Source organism: Aquarana catesbeiana, linkage group LG11 (assembly GCF_042186555.1).
Source record: "Aquarana catesbeiana isolate 2022-GZ linkage group LG11, ASM4218655v1, whole genome shotgun sequence".
Lineage (NCBI taxonomy): Eukaryota > Metazoa > Chordata > Amphibia > Anura > Ranidae > Aquarana > Aquarana catesbeiana.
In genome coordinates this window covers 112,765,260-112,783,707 of record NC_133334.1, presented here as the reverse complement: position 1 = coordinate 112,783,707, position 18,448 = coordinate 112,765,260, and the positions used below count along the sequence as shown (strand labels likewise).

Genomic DNA, 18,448 nt, shown 5'->3' with positions numbered 1-18,448 from the left:
AGAGGATGTTCTGGGGCAGGCCAGGAAAGTCTGTGTGCATTTCCGCTGGTCTTTTAATGCCAGTGCTCGGCTGGCTGACCTCCAAAAGGAAATTAACCTGCTCAAGAACCGCCTAATCTGCGACACCAGGTGGAACTCAACGTTGGCCATGCTGCAGCGGCTGCACACGCAGCAGAGGGCCATCAATGTGTACCTATGCGACTATGGCACCAGGACAGGGTCAGGTGAGCTTGTTTTTTTTTCCCCACGCCAGTGGGCTATGATCAGGGATGCATGCACTGTCCTGTCACCATTTGAGAAGGCCACGAGGATGGTGAGCAGTGACAGCGCATGCATAAGTGACACTGTCCCTCTTGTCCACCTGTTGGAGCACACGCTGCATGGAAAAATGGACAGGGCACTTGAGGCAGAACAGAGGGAGGAAGAGAAGGACTTCCTTACCTCTCAAGGCCCCCTTTATCCAGACAGTGTTTCTGCGTGCCCGCCGATCACACAGAAAGAAGACGAGGAGGATTGTGTCAGCATGGAGGTGGAGCCTGACACTCAGCATCAGCAGCAGTCTTCAAGGGATCATTTACAGTCCAAAGAAACCCATGGACTTGTACATGGCTGGGAGGAGGTGGCTGCGGATCATGTTGTCCTTAGTGACCCAGAGGACTCTGGACCGAATGCCTCAGCAAACCTACGCTGCATGGCCTCCCTGATTCTGCAAAGCCTGCGGAAGGATCCTCGTATTCGTGGTATCAAGGGGAGGGATCATTACTGGCTGGCAACCCTCCTTGATCCACGTTACAAGGGTAAGGTTGCGGACCTTATCTTGCCATCACAGAGGGAGCAGAGGATGAAACATCTTCGGGAGGCCTTGCAGAAAGGTTTGTGCAATGCGTTTCCAGAGCCTGGGAGGTTACTATTTCCTGGTCCTCCTGGACAATGTGTTGCTGAGGCTTCAAGCAGTCACAGAAGGTGGCCGTCTGACCGATGCGTTCAGACAATTTTTTAGTCCGCAGCCCCAAGGTATGATCGGTTCCAGCAACCATCGCCAACGTCTGATTCACATGGGCAGGATTACCTAGGGGCAAGATCAGACTTGGACACCTTTCCTACCGAAAATCCTCTGGGTTATTGGGTCTTGAGGATGGATCACTGCCAGAGCTTGCACAGTATGCAACTGAGCTACTGGCCTGTCCTGCATCCAGCGTTCTTTCGGAACACACATTCAGTGCTGCTGGAGGATTTATAACCGATCACAGGGTGCGCCTGTCCACCGAATCAGTCGATCGGCTGACCTTCATAAAAATGAATCAGTCTTGGATCACCAGCTACCAAGCACCGGATGCTGATGTAGCCGAATAATTTTTTTAAAATGTGAGATCCCTTCAAAACTGCCTATGCTGATGCTGAGTGACTATCCTGTTATGCTGAGTGACAATCCTCTTCCTGCTCAATTTTCATGCTGATGGCTTGTAAGAACATTTTTGGTTCTGGGCACCGCCACCAGTGGCTAAGGCCCAATTTTTCAGCCCCTGTTTAACAGGGGCGTATAATTACAATTTTTGATGCAATACTTTGCAGCAGGGCTCATTCCTGCGCTCCAACTATAGTATCTGTGAGGGGTTGCAGTGTTGTGGCAGCAGTGGCTAAGGCCCAATTTTTCTGCCCCTGTTTAACAGGGGCATGTAATTACAATTTTTGATGCAATACTTTGCAGCAGGGCTCATTCCTGCGTTCCAACTAAAGTATCTGTGAGGGGTTGCAGTGTTGTGGCACCAGCACCAGTGCTCAAGGCCCAATTTTTCTGCCCCTGTTTAACAGGGGCATGTAATTACAATTTGTGATGCAATACTTTGCAGCAGGGCTCATTCCTGAACTCCAACTAGAGTATCTGTGAGGGGTTGCAGTGTTGTGTCAGCAGTGGCTAAGGCCCAATTTTTCTGCCCCTGTTTAACCACCTCAATACAGTGCACTTACACCCCCTTCCTGCCCAGACCAATTTTCAGCTTTCAGCGCTCTCACATTTTGAATGGCAATTACTCAGTCATGCAGCACTGTACCCATATGAAATTTGCGTCCTTTTTTTCACACAAATAGAGCTTTCTTTTGGTGGTATTTAATCACTAGTGGGTTTTTTATTTTTTGTGCTATAAATAAAAAAGTCCGTAAATTTTGTGAAAAAAATGCCATTTTCTTTGTTTCGGTCATAAAATTTTGCAAATTAGTCATTTTTCTTCATAAATTTTGGCCAAAATTTATACTGCTACATATCTTCGGTAAAAATAACCCAAATAAGTGTAAATTATTTGCTCTTTGTGAAAGTTATAGAGTCTACAAACTATGGTGCCAATCACTGAAAACTGATCACATATAATCACACCTGATATACTGAAGGCCTATTTCAATTTTTGAGACACTAACAAGTCAGGAAAGTACAAATACCCCCCAAATGACCCCTTTTTAGAAAGTAGACATGCCAAGGTATTAAGTAGCATGGTGAGTTTTTTTAAGTTGTAATTTTTTCCCACAATTCTTTGCAAAATTAAGATTTTTTTTTTTCAAAATTGTCATATTAACAGGTTATTTCTCTCACAGAGCATATGCATACAACAAATTACACCCCAAAATACATTCTGCTACTTTTCACCAGATGTTTTTGAAAAATGTGGAAAAAAAATGAAAACGCATTTTTTTTACACAAAGTTGTCCATTTATCAGATATTTCCAACACATAGCATGTACATAGCAAAGATGACACCCCAAAATACATTCTGCTACTCCTCCTGAGTATGGTGATACCACATGTGTGAGCCTTTTACACAGCCTGGCCACATACAGAGGCCCAACATCCAAGTAGCACCATCAGGTATTCTAGGAGCAAAAATGACATATATAATTTCCTGGCAACCTATCATTTTTGAAGGCCCTTCATATTTCTAACACAAAGCATGTACATACCAAGAATTACAATCCAAAATAAATTCTATTGCGGAAAGGGTAAAAAAAAAAGCATTACCTGTGCTTTTAGTAGTATCCACAGAGGAGAGCACTGGTCCAGGCAGCAGGCAGGGATGTGCTTAGAGACAGCAACAGTAATTATCTAGGCAGCAGGCAGGAATATTGTCTATAGTCAGCACAAGGATATTGTCAGCACAGTCCGTAGAAATTGTCCAGGCAGAGACAGCCAGCACAGCCTTAATATTGGTCCTGGTACACTGTTACCTGCACACACTCATTGTACCACTCTCCAGCCCTTCATAAACATACTGCCTCTTGCTACAGCTAATTATTTGCATAGTCCAGGTAGCGGTGTGGTCCGTTCATGCGGCAGGCAGAGGCATGATGGCAGTAAGTCAGCAGCAGGCTGAGGGCCGCAATCAGGTAAGACCTGTGCACAGGGGCACAGGGGTAGAGGCTTCGACCCACCCAAATCTCTATGAAGCCTTCGAACTCCAGACCCTAATCTGGAAATTCCGAAACCCGGAGAAAACAAAAAAAAATTGTTTTCTCCATCCGGAAAAACAATTCTGGAGCCCCTCACATATGTGAGACCCCTGTGTACTACAGTAGCAGGGCAACAGGTCAGTCCAAGCGGTAGGCAAAAGCATAGTCCATAAAACAGGCCAGGGTCAGTTCACATGCAAGCAGTCCAAGCGGTAGGCAGTAGCGTAGTTGATAAAACAGGCCAGGGTCAGTTCACGTGGAGGCAGTCCAAACGGTAGACAGAGGCATAGTCACAAAACAGGCCAGGGTCAGTTCACGTGGAAGCAGTCCAAACGGTAGGCAGAGGTATAGTCAAAAAACAGGCCAGGGTCAGTTCACGTGGAAGGCAGTGGCATGGTTATTTGGGGAAGCATGGAAAATGGTCAGCACAGATGATGAAAATGGGGAAATGGTTAAAAATATAGGCTAATATTTTAGGGATGTATGATAAAGTTGGAAGCATTCACCAATGCAAAGGCCAGGTTGGGAGGGACACTGGGGACAATGGTAGCTGGTATCTTTTCTAAATCCTCTTTTGGTGCACACGCGACATTTTTTTTGCCGTCTTTGGCCTGCTTCAGATGGTGGAATGTTGAAGGGGAAGTGGCGCTCATGAAGTCGGCAAACAGCCTCAGAGCGAAGGTCTTCTGGGGGGGTCTTTGGTGATAGATGAGGGACATAACAACTTCTTCTATAAATTGTAGGAAGGGCTTTCTGTGGATTTGGTGTAGACTACGTAGGAATTATAAACGGCCAAATGGATGAGATAAATTGCTACCTTCTTGTGCCATAATCGGGACCTCCTTATCGACAAATAGGGCTGAATCATTTTATCATTGAAATCCCCCCCCATGTAGAGATTATAATCTTGGACACATACTGGCTTTTCAATGGGACCTCGTCTTCTTTGAACCTCAATTGTAGTGTCGTCATGGATGGTGGACATCATGTGCATGTCCCTTTTATCCTTCCACCTCAAGGCCAGCACTTTGTTGCATCTCAATGCTGCTCTTTCCCCCCTTCGCAACTTTTTATTTGCTAGAGATTGTGGGAAGCCCTTCCTATTTTTTCTGGAGGTTCCGCAGGCCAGGGTTTTTGCAATGTATAGGTGTTTGAAAAGGGGCAGGCCAGTGTAGAAATTGTCAAGGTATATGTGATATCCTTTGTTCAGAAGTGGGTATGCCAAGTCCCATAAATCTTTCCAGTTGTGCCCATGTAGGCCGGGCACTCAGGGGGCTGGAGCTGGGAATCTTTTCTTTCATATATGCGGAACGCATACAAATATCCCGTGGCTCTCTCACAGAGCTTGTATAATTTTACTCCGTATCTGGCCCTTTTGCAAAGAATATATTGCTTTATTCCTAGCCGGCCTGAAAAGGGTACCAGGGACTCATCGACACATATATTCTGATCGGGGATATAGAGTTCTGCAAATTGTTGGGAAAAGAAATTTATCAGTGGGCGAAGTCTATATAATTTGTCCTAATTTGGATGATTGCGGGGAGGGCACTGGGTGTTGTCGCTAAAATGAAGAAAGCACATTATTCTTTCGTATCGGGACTTGGCCATTACGGCAGAATAAATGGGCATGTTGTGGATGGGTTTGGTGGACCAATAGGCATGTTCTTCATTTTTTTTGTAAGCCCCATGTTTGGGGTGAGGCCCATAAACAATTTGAACTCCTCCAAATTCAGATCTCTCCACTCAAACGGTCGGGCATAGGATGATTGGGGGTTGTTGGTAATATACTGCTGGGTATATAAATTTGTCTGGTCCACAATGAATTGCAGCAAAGTGTCGGTCAAAAACAGATAAAAAAAATCAATTGCTGTGAAATTTTGGGTGTTGGCCTGCACACCTGGCTGTGCTGTGAAAGGGGGAATAATTGGTGATCCCGAGTCGGATGGCAGCCATGTTGGGTTGGCAAGACCATCTGGCATATATGTAGAGGCCCTGGCTCTTGGGGGATGTGACACTCCAGTAGTTGGGGGATTTGAATTTTCTATGCTGGTACTCAGGCGTGATGTGGCAGCACTGGTACTGGGTCTGGGCATTTGTTCCTGGGGCCTATCGCCGGGGGCAGAGCTGGAACTGGGTATTTGTTCCCTGGGCCTATCGCTGGTGGCAGCGCTGGTACTGGGCCTGGGAATTTGTTCTTGGGGCCTATTGCTGGGGGCAGCGCTGGTACTGGGCCTTGGAATATAGTCCTGGTTTCCAGAGTGCCGTTCCCTTTTAGGAGGGACCCATTCGGTTCAAATGCCGAATTTGATTCGGAATCAGAATTGGAATCTGATGAGAACTCCCCGTTGCTCTCATCAGTCATGGAGAGGATCTGGAATGCCTCCTCACTGGTGTATAATCTTTTGGACATGACTCTGATGGCTGTGTGACAGGTGGCAGGTGACGGTCACTGATGGGCTGTGAGATGGGTGGCAGTTGACGTTCACTGATAGGTGATGACGGTGTGACAGGCGATGGTCACTGATGGGTGACAGGCCACGGACGGTGACGGGTGATGGTCACTGACGGGTGATGATCACAGACGGGTGACAGGCCACGGTCACTGATGGGTGATGGGTGCACCGCTGACGGTCACTGATGGGTGATGGGTGCACCGCTGACGTCACTGATGGGTGACGGTAATGGCTGACGTCACTGATGGGTGACGGGTAATGGCTGACATCACTGATGGGTGACGGGTAATGGCTGACGTCACTGATGGGTGACGGGTAATGGCTGACGTCACTGGTGGGTGACGCGTAATGGCTGACGTCAGTGATGGGTGACGGGTGATGGCTGACGTCACTGATGGGTGACGGGTGATGGCTGATGGTCACTGATGGGTGACGGGTGATGGCTGATGGGTGATGTCACTGATGGGTGACTGGTGATGGCTGATGGTCACTGATGGGTGACGGGTGATGGCTGACAGGTGACGGCTGATGGTCACTGATGGGTGACGGATGACGCCTGACGGTCACTGATGGGTGACCGGTAATGGCTGGAAGTGAGATGAAATCTACCCCTAGGAAGGAAAATTCTCTCCTGTAAGAGTTAATATGGGAAAAACGTGTCTCCTCTCCACTGATGCTTTATCGCCAATCCTTGTTTCACTAAAAACCCCAAATTTTCAAAAAACATTTGTCATTGGGACAGAAACTGAGGTGAAATCTTCTGAAGAGGTGTACAGACAGCAAAACAAATGTTACAGGGGTGATAACCCTTCCCTATGTTTTCCAAAAAGCTTAAAAAAAAGATTTTTTGGCTGGAGCTACAGTTTAAAAATGTACCAGTTCAAAATTACAAACAGATTCTACTTAAGAACAAACCTACAGGGGGGAGGCGTGTCCAGATGTAGACCAAGCAGGACATGTTGTTGCAGAGCTCCGCCGATCCTGACTTAAATCCGGTGCCATCCTGCTAAATGACTGAGCCAGTGAGCATCCATCCTCTCCCTAACTGGCCCTGGACACCTCCTGCACCTACCCAGACGAACATTGTGAAGCTCGGTCGGCCCATTTTGTCTCACTAGGCCACGGCCGGCTCCACACACTGCTGACCCGCCGCCATTTGGAGGCCTATGGAGCCTCTGACATCACCGGGCTTGAGTGCCACGGTCCGCGGACCGAGCTGTGGCCGATCGCTACCCATCTGTGAGGGCCCTCATCCCGGGAGGTGGCTTAGCCGAGTGGGGGTTCGGGGGACCGCCTGTAGCTCCATCAAGGCCAGATTCGGGCGCCCGCGGCCTGCCGCCATCTTGTGGCCTAACGAATCAGACACATCCTCCACAATAAAGTGCCTTGCCCCAGCTTTTACATACTGCCTTTCCTGAGCCACCATCTTAACAGGAGCTGTGCCTTACTGGAGGCCCGAGCCTAGTATAGACGACCTAAATATAGCACATCTTCCATCCTGCCCTCTGATACCCGGTGCGTGCTCGCTGACCCCCCCAAGATACTCCTTTCATAACGAGATATACTGCAGATGGGCCCACCCAAGACCCGCTACACACAATTCGGGAAAAGAGCCTCCCATACCTCTCCGTCGGTGGCCACTTTGTTCAAGCGACAGCCAGTTGCTGTGATGGCGGCGAGCGCGCAAACGCCTGCAGAGTCAGGGGCAGCTGTGACCCCCATCGGGAGCAGAAATTCTGGTGGCCATTACAGCATGCAAAGAAACCTTGATGGCCAAAATAGATTTCCTGACCGTAGTTGTCAGTCTCATCCGGCAGGATATGGATAAGTTCAGGTCCCGCATAGCTGAAGTAGAAGACAGGGTCTCCACGGTGGAGGATACGGTCCGGTCAGATTCCAGAGAGGTGAGAGCCCTGCAGCTTCAGGTGAAGGTGCCCCAGGAACGAGCCATAGATACCGAAAATCGCCTCAGACGAAATAATATACGCATACTTGGTTTACCTGAGAGGGCCGAGGGCCTCAAACCAGCGGAATTCACTGAACAGTTACTATCCACCCTGTTTAATTTTGGTACTACGCCGTGCACATTTGTTGTGGAAAGAGCCCACAGGGTCCCACCACTTCCTCCAAGACCTGGGGCCCCTCCGCGTCCCTTCCTGCTATGGTTGCTAAATTACCGCGATCGAGACCGCATCCTGGCGGCGGCTCGAGCCATGCATGAAATAAAATTTGAGAACGCCAGACTGTTTTTTTTCCCAGATTTCTCTCAAGAGGAGCAGCAACGCAAGTCTTTCACGGATGTGAGACGTCGACTTAGAGAAAAGGGAGTATGGTTCGGCCTTCTTTACCCCAGCAGACTGAGAGTCACGGATGGTGACAACATCCACTTCTTCGACACTCCAGAGGCTGCTGCGGCGTGGCTAGATACCCGCTAGTGTCATACTGCCAACCAAAATTTTCCGTTCCGGCGCCGAGGAGAGAAGACATCTGAGTGAGTGCACAACACACACACATACAGTAGAACATACCAGGCACACATTACACCCCCGATCACCCCCTGATCCCCCCTTGATCACCCCCCAATCACCCCCCCCCCCCGTCACACTGATACCAAGCAGTTTTTTTTTTTCTGATTACTGCATTGGTGTTAGTTTGTGACAGTTAGTGTGGTAGGGCAGTTAGTATTGGCCCGCTTTAGGTCTAGGGTACCCCCCTAACCCCCCTAATAAAGTTTTAACCCCTTGATCACCCCCCGTCGCCAGTGTCACTAGGCGATCGTTTTTCTGATCGCTGTATTAGTGTCACTGGTGACGCTAGTTGGGGAGGTAAATATTTAGGTTCGCCGTCAGTGTTTTATAGCGACAGGGACCCCCATATACTACCTAATAAATGTTTTAACCCCTTGATTGCCCCCTAGTTAACCCTTTCACCAGTGATCACCGTATAACTGTTACGGGTGACGCTGGTTAGTTAGTTTATTTTTTATAGTGTCAGGGCACCCGCCGTTTATTACCGAATAAAGGTTTAGCCCCCTAATCGCCCGACAGTGATATAACTTAGGTTTTAGGGTCAGATAAGGTCTGTGTCGCCCCAGGCAGTGTCAGGTTAGCGCCAGTACCGATAACACCCACGCACGCACCGTACACCTCCCTTAGTGGCATAGTATCTGAACGGATCAATATCTGATCCGATCAGATCTATACTAGTGTCCCCAGCAGTTTAGGGTTCCCAAAAATGCAGTGTTAGCGGGATCAGCCAAGATACCTGCTAGCACCTGCGTTTTGCCCCTCCGCCCGGCCCAGCCCAGCCCACCAAAGTGCAGTATCGATCAATCACTGTCACTTACAAAACACTAAACGCATAATTGCAGCGTTCTCAGAGTCAGGCCTGATCCCTGCGATCGCTACAGTTTTTTTGGTAGCGTTTTGGTGAACTGGCAAGCACCAGCGGCCTAGTACACCCTGGTCGTAGTCAAACCAGCACTGCAGTAACACTTGGTGACGTGGCGAGTCCCATAAGTGCAGTTCAAGCTGGTGAGGTGGCAAGCACAAGTAGTGTCCCGCTGCCACCAAGAGGAAGACAAACACAGGCCCGTCGTGCCCATAGTGCCCTTCCTGCTGCATTCGCCAATCCTAATAATTGGGAACCCACCACTTCTGCAGCACCCGTACTTCCCCCTTTCACATCCCCAACCAAATGCAGTTGGCTGCATGAGAGGCATTTTCTTTATGTCCTCCCGAGTACCCCTACCCAACGAACCCCCCCAAAAAAGATGTCGTGTCTGCAGCAAGCGCGGATATAGACGTGACACCCGCTATTATTGTCCCTCCTGTCCTGACAATCCTGGTCTTTGCATTGGTGAATGCTTCGAACGCTACCATACACTAGTACCATACACTATTTGCTGAGAGGTATAGTGAGTATTTTGCAGACCTCACTTTTTGTCACAAAGTTTTGAAAATTGAAAAAAGAAAAAAAAAATTTTTTTTCTTGTCTTTCTTCATTTTAAAAAACAAATGAGAGCTGCAAAATACTCACCATGCCTCTCAGCAAATAGCTTGGGGTGTCTACTTTCCAAAATGGGGTCATTTGGGGGGGTTTGTGCCACCTGGGCATTCAATGGCCTCCGAAACTGTGATAGGCAGTGAAAAGTGAAATCAAAAATTTATGCCCTTAGAAATCCTGAAGGCGGTGATTTTCGGGGCCCCGTACGCGGCTAGGCTCCCAAAAAGTCCCACACATGTGGTATTCCCATACTCAGGAGAAGCAGCTAAATGTATTTTGGGGTGCAATTCCACATATGCCCATGGCCTGTGTGAGCAATATATCATTTAGCGACAACTTTGTGCAAAAAAAATAAATAAATAAAAAAATGTGTCACTTTCCCGCAACTTGTGTCAAAATATAAAATATTCCATGGACTCAACATGCCTCTCAGCAAATAGCTTGGGGTGTCTACTTTCCAAAATGGGGTCATTTGGGGGGGGGGGGTTTGTGCCATCTGGGCATTCCATGGCCTCCGAAACTGTGATAGGCAGTGAAGAGTGACATCAAAAATTTACGCCCTTAGAAATCCTGAAGGCGGTGATTGGTTTTCGGGGCCCCGTACGCGGCTAGGCTCCCAAAAAGTCCCACACATGTGGTATCCCCGTACTCAGGAGAAGCAGCTGAATGTATTTTGGGGTGCAATTCCACATATGCCCATGGCCTGTGTGAGCAATATATCATTTAGTGACAACTTTTTGTAATTTTTTTTTTTTTGTCATTATTCAATCACTTGGGACAAAAAAAAATGAATATTCAATGGGCTCAACATGCCTCTCAGCAATTTCCTTGGGGTGTCTACTTTCCAAAATGGGGTCATTTGGTGGGGGTTTGTACTGCCCTGCCATTTTAGCACCTCAAGAAATGACATAGGCAGTCATAAACTAAAAGCTGTGTAAATTCCAGAAAATGTACCCTAGTTTGTAGACGCTATAACTTTTGCGCAAAACAATAAATATACGCTTATTGACATTTTTTTTACCAAAGACATGTGGCCGAATACATTTTGGCCTAAATGTATGACTAAAATTGGGTTTATTGGATTTTTTTTATAACAAAAATTAGAAAATATCATTTTTTTCAAAATTTTCTGTCTTTTTCCATTTATAGCGCAAAAAATAAAAACCGCAGAGGTGATAAATACCATCAAAAGGAATCTCTATTTGTGGGAAGAAAAGGACGCAAATTTCATTTGGGTACAGCATTGCATGACCGCGCAATTAGCAGTTAAAGCGACGCAGTGCCAAATTGTAAAAAGTGCTCTGGTCAGGAAGGGGGTAAATCCTTCCGGGGGGTGAAGTGGTTAAAGGGACATTTTTTTTTTCAAATGACATAAAATGATTTTATTTATTTATTTTTTTTTATTGCATTTTAGTGTAAATATGAGATCTGAAGTCTTTTTGACCCCAGATCTCATATTTAAGAGGTCCTGTCATGCTTTTTTTCTATTACAAGGGATGTTTACATGACACTTTTTTTTTTTTTTTTTTTTTTTTTTAAAGAACAGTGTAAAAAAATAAAATAAAAGGTAAAATAAATAAGAAAAAAAATTCAATCATTCTAGCCCTAGACCTTCTCTGTAAGTCTAAACATCAACCTGTAGAATTTTTTTAAACGTCGCCTATGGAGATTTTTAAAGGTAAAAATTTGTCGCCATTCCACGAGCGGGCGCAATTTTGAAGCGTGACATGTTGGGTATCAATTTACTCGGCGTAACATTATCTTTTACAATATAAAACAAAATTGGGCTAACTTTACTGTTGTCTTATTTTTTAACTCAAAAATTGTATTTTTTTCCAAAAAAAGTGCTCTTGTAAGACTGCTGCGCAAATACGGTGTGACAGAAAGTATTGCAACGACCACCATTTTTATTCTCTATGGTGATAGAAGTAAAAATATATAATGTTTAGGGGTTCTAAGTATTTTTCTAGCAAAAAAAAATGTTTTTAACTAGTAAACACCAAATCTCAGAAAGAGGCAGTGGGGGTTACATTGAGAGGGAAAAAAAGAATAAGCTAGGCCCCAGCGAGATTTGAACTCGCGACCCCTGGTTTACAAGACCAGTGCTCTAACCCCTGAGCTATGGAGCCTACAAAGAACAATTGGCACACCTATGTTTGTCATACATAAGATATTTCCAGTCTGCAGCAAATAGAAATTGTAATACAAACCATAGTTCAGTAAGCTAGGTATACACACAGTTTTTTTTTTTATCATTTAGCTGGTGGGCTGAACGTAAAAAAAACCCCTCACAGATCCCTGCATCCACACAAGAGATGTGGTTGCAGGAATCTCCCCCCACTGCAATATTGTATTCTGACAGTGGGGACTCCACTGATCAGCACAGCAGCCTTTGGGTATAGCCTGTTGATCAAATGCTGCTCTACCAGCTGGACCGTTTGACAGAAGCCAGTTGTTAGACTGGCTTCTGTTGACAGAGAGGGATACAAACACATCAAAATTCAGTCCATTCCTGCTGAACTGGCCTGGCTTAACACACCTCTCACATTACAAATACCACTTTTATCTGTTATTAAAAGCAATGCATCATCTTTGGATTTTTTTTTTCTTAGATATACACCTAAAAGAGATGAGATTATATCATCTTTTTTACATAAATACATTTGTATCGTTTTAAACAGTGGCAGCTGGTGTTTTTTTTGGGGGGCAAACAACCACCCCCCCGTCACCACCCCCCCCTGCGGTCTGTCAATCGGGTCACCCGCACCAAGTACCCCCACCCCCTACCCCCCAGGCTGTCGGTTGGTAATACAGCCCTGCACTTACCCCATCTAGCTCGGGCAAGGCTCCTAGAGTCAGCGAATTCCCATTGCATCTCCTCCTCCTCTTGTGCATCACGGTGGCTTCTGCCATGCGTCTCCTCCCTCCCCCTCCTAGGCATCCAATAGGATGGCCTGTACTTGTTAGCCAATCGGGTGATGGGTCTCAGCTTCCTGATTGGCCAGGAGGAGGATCAGTGTGATATTCATTCGCTATTCTCACAAAACTGGATGGGCTCGGAGCTCAGTGCTCTGTGACCCGAGCCCACCCTTTTATTAAGCCTATTAGAGCCTCTGGCTCTAATCACGTGCTTCAAACCCCCCCCCCATTGGAATCTATGCATTCGGCTCCCTGCATGTAGGTCAGGGGGCCAGACACATGGATGGGGGGGAGCGGCGCCCGTGCACCCCTAATGGCTGGGCCGCCACTGGTTTTAAATATCATGTTGGAAAAGATTGTTTATATCAAAGTACAGTATATAACAACTTACTTTTTGATAACTTTATAGCCGCATCTCACAACTTCATGTGTGCCACGTCCATATGGGCAGTGCACACTCCTAATGTCACTAAAAGCTGACAGCAATCATTGGGACTACATGCCCCATCTTTCACTGCATCAGTTTCACTGACAGAAGCAGTATATTTTGTGTTTGTACCTTTCCAATTTAACTGACCATGTGAATGAGTGGGTGGCTCCATAGGACCCTGCTAATGCAAGCAAACATCCAAAAACAGGAAAGTGTGAGCAGAGGCAATGGACATCTGAAAAAAAGGAGGAAAAGGTAAGCTTTACAAGATAGGGATACAGCATCCTATGTATATACAGACCTCAGCGGCTAATATTGCTAAAAAAAAAAAAAAAAAATAGTGTTTATCACTTTGTTTTTATATACAGATTGTAATGATATAAATCCATACATAAGGGCAGGCATATTTGCTCACTGCATAATCAGTCTCTGTGTCCTGCTTTGCTGCACAATTGTTGTGCTTTACTGCTTCTTCTAACAATGCAAGCTATAAGTCAGCTCATAAAACTCTTCTGTACAACCCGGGTCTCTGATACACAGGTCAGTCAAAACCTTATTGCAAAACAATTTGCCATTCTGACTGGAAATAGTTAAAGGTGGAATTCAGGGCCCTGCTTATGTCATTTAACACCTTCCAGTCCAGGCCAACTCTGACATTCATCTCCTACATGTAAAAAACATAATTTTTTTGCTAGAAACTTAAACTTAGAACCCAGAAACATTATGTAAATATTTATAAACAAAGACCCTGGAGAATAAAATGGTAGGCGCTGCATATTTTTATGTCACACGATATTTGTGCAGCAGTTTTTCAAATGTAAAAAAAACAGGTTAATGAATTTTAATGCACAAAAACACAAAGTAAGACCCAACTTTTGGTAAAATATAAAAGATGATGATGGTACGCGGTAAACTATGAAAAAAAAAAAAAAAAAAAAAAAATATATATATATATATATATATATATATATATATATATATATATATATATATATATTAATTATTTTTTTTTTGGCCAGTTAGTTTAGGAAAGAATAGACATATTTATTTGCACACCTGCAATTTATGTTCATCTCAAAATGGAAAATAAAATAAGATATGAAAGATATGATAACAAATCTATGAACCGAATACATTGTATAGCATAGCATTCTTTATTGTTCTATTATGTCATCTTACTATGGCAAATTCATTTTTGAAATTTTTTTTCCTGACAGGCTCCATGACAGCATACGTGTGGGTTGACCCCGCCTCCATAACTACCCAATAGGACCCCTCCCTTATAAATTTCAGCTGTGGGCTCTCAGCCGTGTTCCTTTTTTGTCCTCCTCCGTAGGACCTTATGTTTGGTTCTCCTACCTGAGGACGATGTCCTGCGATCGTATCGGCCGACCGATGTGATGTCTCATCCCTCCAATAAGCCTTGACTGTTAGCAGGGTATGGAGTGTATTGCAGAGTAAAGCGCTGAAGAGCTGGAGTCATTTTGAATGAAAAGCTCGCACAGGCCGATCGCCTAGCAGTATGCAGGTGGCCATTATCTGCCAAAAAGCCCGGTGTGTGTATGGATGTTCCGGCCGAGTCGATCGTAGGTGGTGGTGAGCATGTATCGGCTTCATGGCAGCAGTCTATATATTTGTTGTTGTTTGTTTTTTGTATCTGTGTGCCCTTTGTTTATTTGCCTATGCAGCGGCTGGTTCCCTGTGCGTTCCAGCCGCCGCTCCCTCTACTTCCGGGTTCTGCCCGCGTTCTGCGCAGGCGCAGTCCCGGAACGAAAGCGAGACCTGGTTTCGCGCATGCGCACGAGGACCGTAGGCCTGGCGCGGCCGTGACGTCACGCGGCGCCAGTTTTAAAAGCCTGGGGAGGCTTGCAGAGCTCGGGAATGATCGTGAGCATAGTGGCGACTTCCCTGAGCATCTGCAGAGCCTTCCCCAGGTAAGTGCAGTACAGATGGGTCTGTGCTTGCTGTTTTTCTTTGCTTTCTGGTATATCTGATTGATCTGTGTTCACCTGCAGTGATTCCCAGCATCAGCCATGGACTCTTCACTGCCTCCTGGTGGCCAGTCCTCTCACAGCAGGTAGGATTTGAAAGCATTTTCTTTACTTGCCTGCTGGGGGGAAGAGAGCGGAGTGTAGGGCATTATTCTGACTTTGTGCCTTTCTCTTTCTCTATTCCTGTCTTCCTTCTTTTCTTAGCCCTTCTAGGTCTGACCAAAGACAAAGTAGTTCCCGCAGAAGGAGCGGGTCGTCTAAATCACACCACCGGCATTCCTCCTCTGGCTCTAGACACCATGGTTCATCCTCTAAGTCTAAAGACCACAGTAGAGGCTCTCCTCAACCCCCCTCATCTCATAGTAGGGGACCGGAGAAAATATGTTGGGGATGCAGGGCCCCAGTTCCTGCCAGCAAGTCTCTCTGTGACCGCTGTTTTTCTAAAGCAGCTAATGAGAGGGAAGGTGCAGACCAACACCTGGAAACGCTAATCAAGCGAGTCGTGAAAGAATCGCTGCAGGAAAGAGACGCTGCAAAGCCTCGTGATTCCCCTCCAGATCCACTGATTCCCCTGTCAGGAGAGGGTCCAGTCCAGGAGACGTGGGAGTCTTCTCAACCTAGTCACCAGTCAGCTCCCCCTTCAGATAGTGGGTCAGAAGCAGATGATCCTGGGATGGGCTTTGAATATGCCCTGGTTCCTTCTCTGGTGAAAGCCGTTAAAGACGCTTTGGATTGGGAAGACCCAGTTACTTCTCCTGCTAAACAGAGAAAGTTTTTCAAACAACTCAGCAAGGAGCGTCATTATTTTCCTTTTCTCACGGAAGTAGGAGCTATAATATTTGAAGAATGGGGCAAGATGGATAGAAAAAGCTCTATGCAGTCTAAAGTCTCAAAGCTATACCCTTTCAAGGAAGAAGAGGTTAAACACCTTGAGTCAGCTCCCTTGGTAGATGCTGCATTAATGAGGCTTGTGAGGTATGTGACTCTGCCTCTTGAAGATACAGTCTCATTTAAAGATCCGCTGGAGAGACGGATCGATGCCGACCTAAAAAGGATTTATCTGACAGCAGGCACAGTGTGCAAACCAGCTCTGGCCTTAGCAGCAGTCTCTAAAGCTTTAGAGGCATGGTCAGACAATGTGAATGAGTCTCTTAGAGGTATCTCTGAAGAAGCGGCTAAGAGCTCCCCTATTCAGGAAATCAGGCTTGCTTCCGCCTTTCTGGGGGAGGTCTCTATTGACATTGTTCGCCTAGTGGCTCGGGTGATGTTGTCATCGGTCACCGCCCGTCGGGCCTTGTGGCTGCGACCCTGGTTGGCGGATCCAGCCTCTAAGCAGGCTTGGTGTCGTATTCCATTTGAGGGTTCATCCCTCTTCGGCAACAAGCTTGATAGTGCCATTACCCGGGCTACGGGTGGTAAATCGGGGTTCCTCCCTCAAGACAGGCGTTTACAGAACCAAAAACGCATCTTTTCAAGATCGCAGAACACTGACCGTGCAAGGGAGGCACGTAGTTATAGGCCTGGTCGGGAATTTTCTAGATCCTGGAAATCCAGGCAGTCCTCTTTTAAAAGGCCCACAAAAGGGGCTTCTACTAGTAACCAGGACTCCACTAAGTCCTTTTGAAATTGGGCCCACTCAAACATGTCAGGTGGGGGCTCGTCTGCTCCACTTCGGACATGTTTGGGCGGCCTCAATTCGGGATTTCTGGACGGTCAAAACAGTGTCCTCAGGCCACACCTGGGTGTTCAACAGCACTCCCAGACTAAGATTCATACCAACAAATCTTCCAAGTTCAGGGGAGAAGAGACAAGTTCTTTTAGCTTACATAAGCTCTTTATTAACTCAAAACGCAGCCATTCCTGTTCCAGATGGCGAACGAGGAGAAGGCATGTATTCCCCTCTGTTTCTGGTGCAGAAGAAGAACGGCACATGGAGGCCTGTTATAGACCTGACTCATCTCAACCGGTTTATCCGAAAGGAAAAATTCAAGATGGAGTCACTATTAACGATTCAACAATCAGTTCATCTAGGAGACTGGTTGGTGTCAATAGACTTGAAAGACGCCTACTTTCATGTCCCAGTGGCAGCAGACTTCCAAAAGTTCCTTCGCTTTGCTGTAGACGATCAACACTTACAATTTACCTGCCTTCCATTTGGTCTCACGACATCACCTCGGGTGTTTTCCAAGGTTCTGCTGGCTGTGGTTGCTCTGCTCCGAGTCAAAGGAGTTCGTCTTCACCACTATCTAGACGACCTCCTCCTTCTAGCCCAAGACAGGGGTCAGCTTCTAGAGCACAGGAGTCTAGTAATTACCACTCTCCAAGAGTTTGGGTGGCTCCTGAATTTGGAGAAAAGTCACCTGATTCCATCTCAGTCTCTCATATTTCTAGGTGCTCATTTCAACACACTAGAAGGCACCATCTCGCTACCCGAGGAGAAGATTGTGGTGATCCGGGACAGGGTCCGTTCAACACTTGCTTCATCTCACCTATCCGCTCTTCAATGTCTGAAGGTGATTGGCACAATGGCAGCCACCATTCCCATGGTGAAGTGGGCTCAATGGCACACTCGCCCATTCCAGAAAGGGTTTCTCCAGCAATGGAATTCTCCCAGCAAGAATCAGCGCATCCTCCTCACTCCATCCATGAGAGAGTCTCTCCTTTGGTGGCTCCAAGGGAAGAATCTCCGCAATTGCCATTCAATTCTCCCCATCACATGGGTCACAGTGACCTCAGATGCCAGCAATCGGGGCTGGGGTGCTCATTGCCTGTCAGAAGTGGCTCAGGGCAGATGGAACTCACCATCTCAGAAGACTGTATCCAACATTCTGGAACTTCGAGCGGCCTTTCAGGCGCTCAGATCCTTCTACCATCTGATAAAGAACTCCTCAGTGATGCTCCGGTTGGACAATACAACCGCTGTGGCCTATATAAGGAAACAAGGTGGGACTCGCAGCTGGTCCCTCCTACGGGAGGTGGAGCCAATCATGAACTGGGCTCAGAAGAATCTGTCCAACCTTTCGGCAGTCTACATTCCGGGGGTCCAGAATGTTCAGGCGGACTATCTGTCCCGTGTTCAAATGGACAACAACGAGTGGTCCCTGCACAAAGAGGTGTTCGAATGGCTCCTGACACTGGGAGTGTCTCCAGAGGTGGATCTGTTTGCATCCCCATGCAATTACAAACTCACTAAGTATTACTCGAGGTTCCGGGAT

General features: G+C 46.6%; 1 non-coding gene across 1 annotated transcript; it reads right to left on the bottom strand.

Moving 5' to 3' along the window:
- Window positions 1-11,949: 11,949 nt before the first annotated feature.
- Window positions 11,950-12,022, bottom strand: TRNAT-UGU (transfer RNA threonine (anticodon UGU)). The gene has a single exon. It is a non-coding gene; the product is annotated as a tRNA-Thr (tRNA).
- Window positions 12,023-18,448: the final 6,426 nt, after the last annotated feature.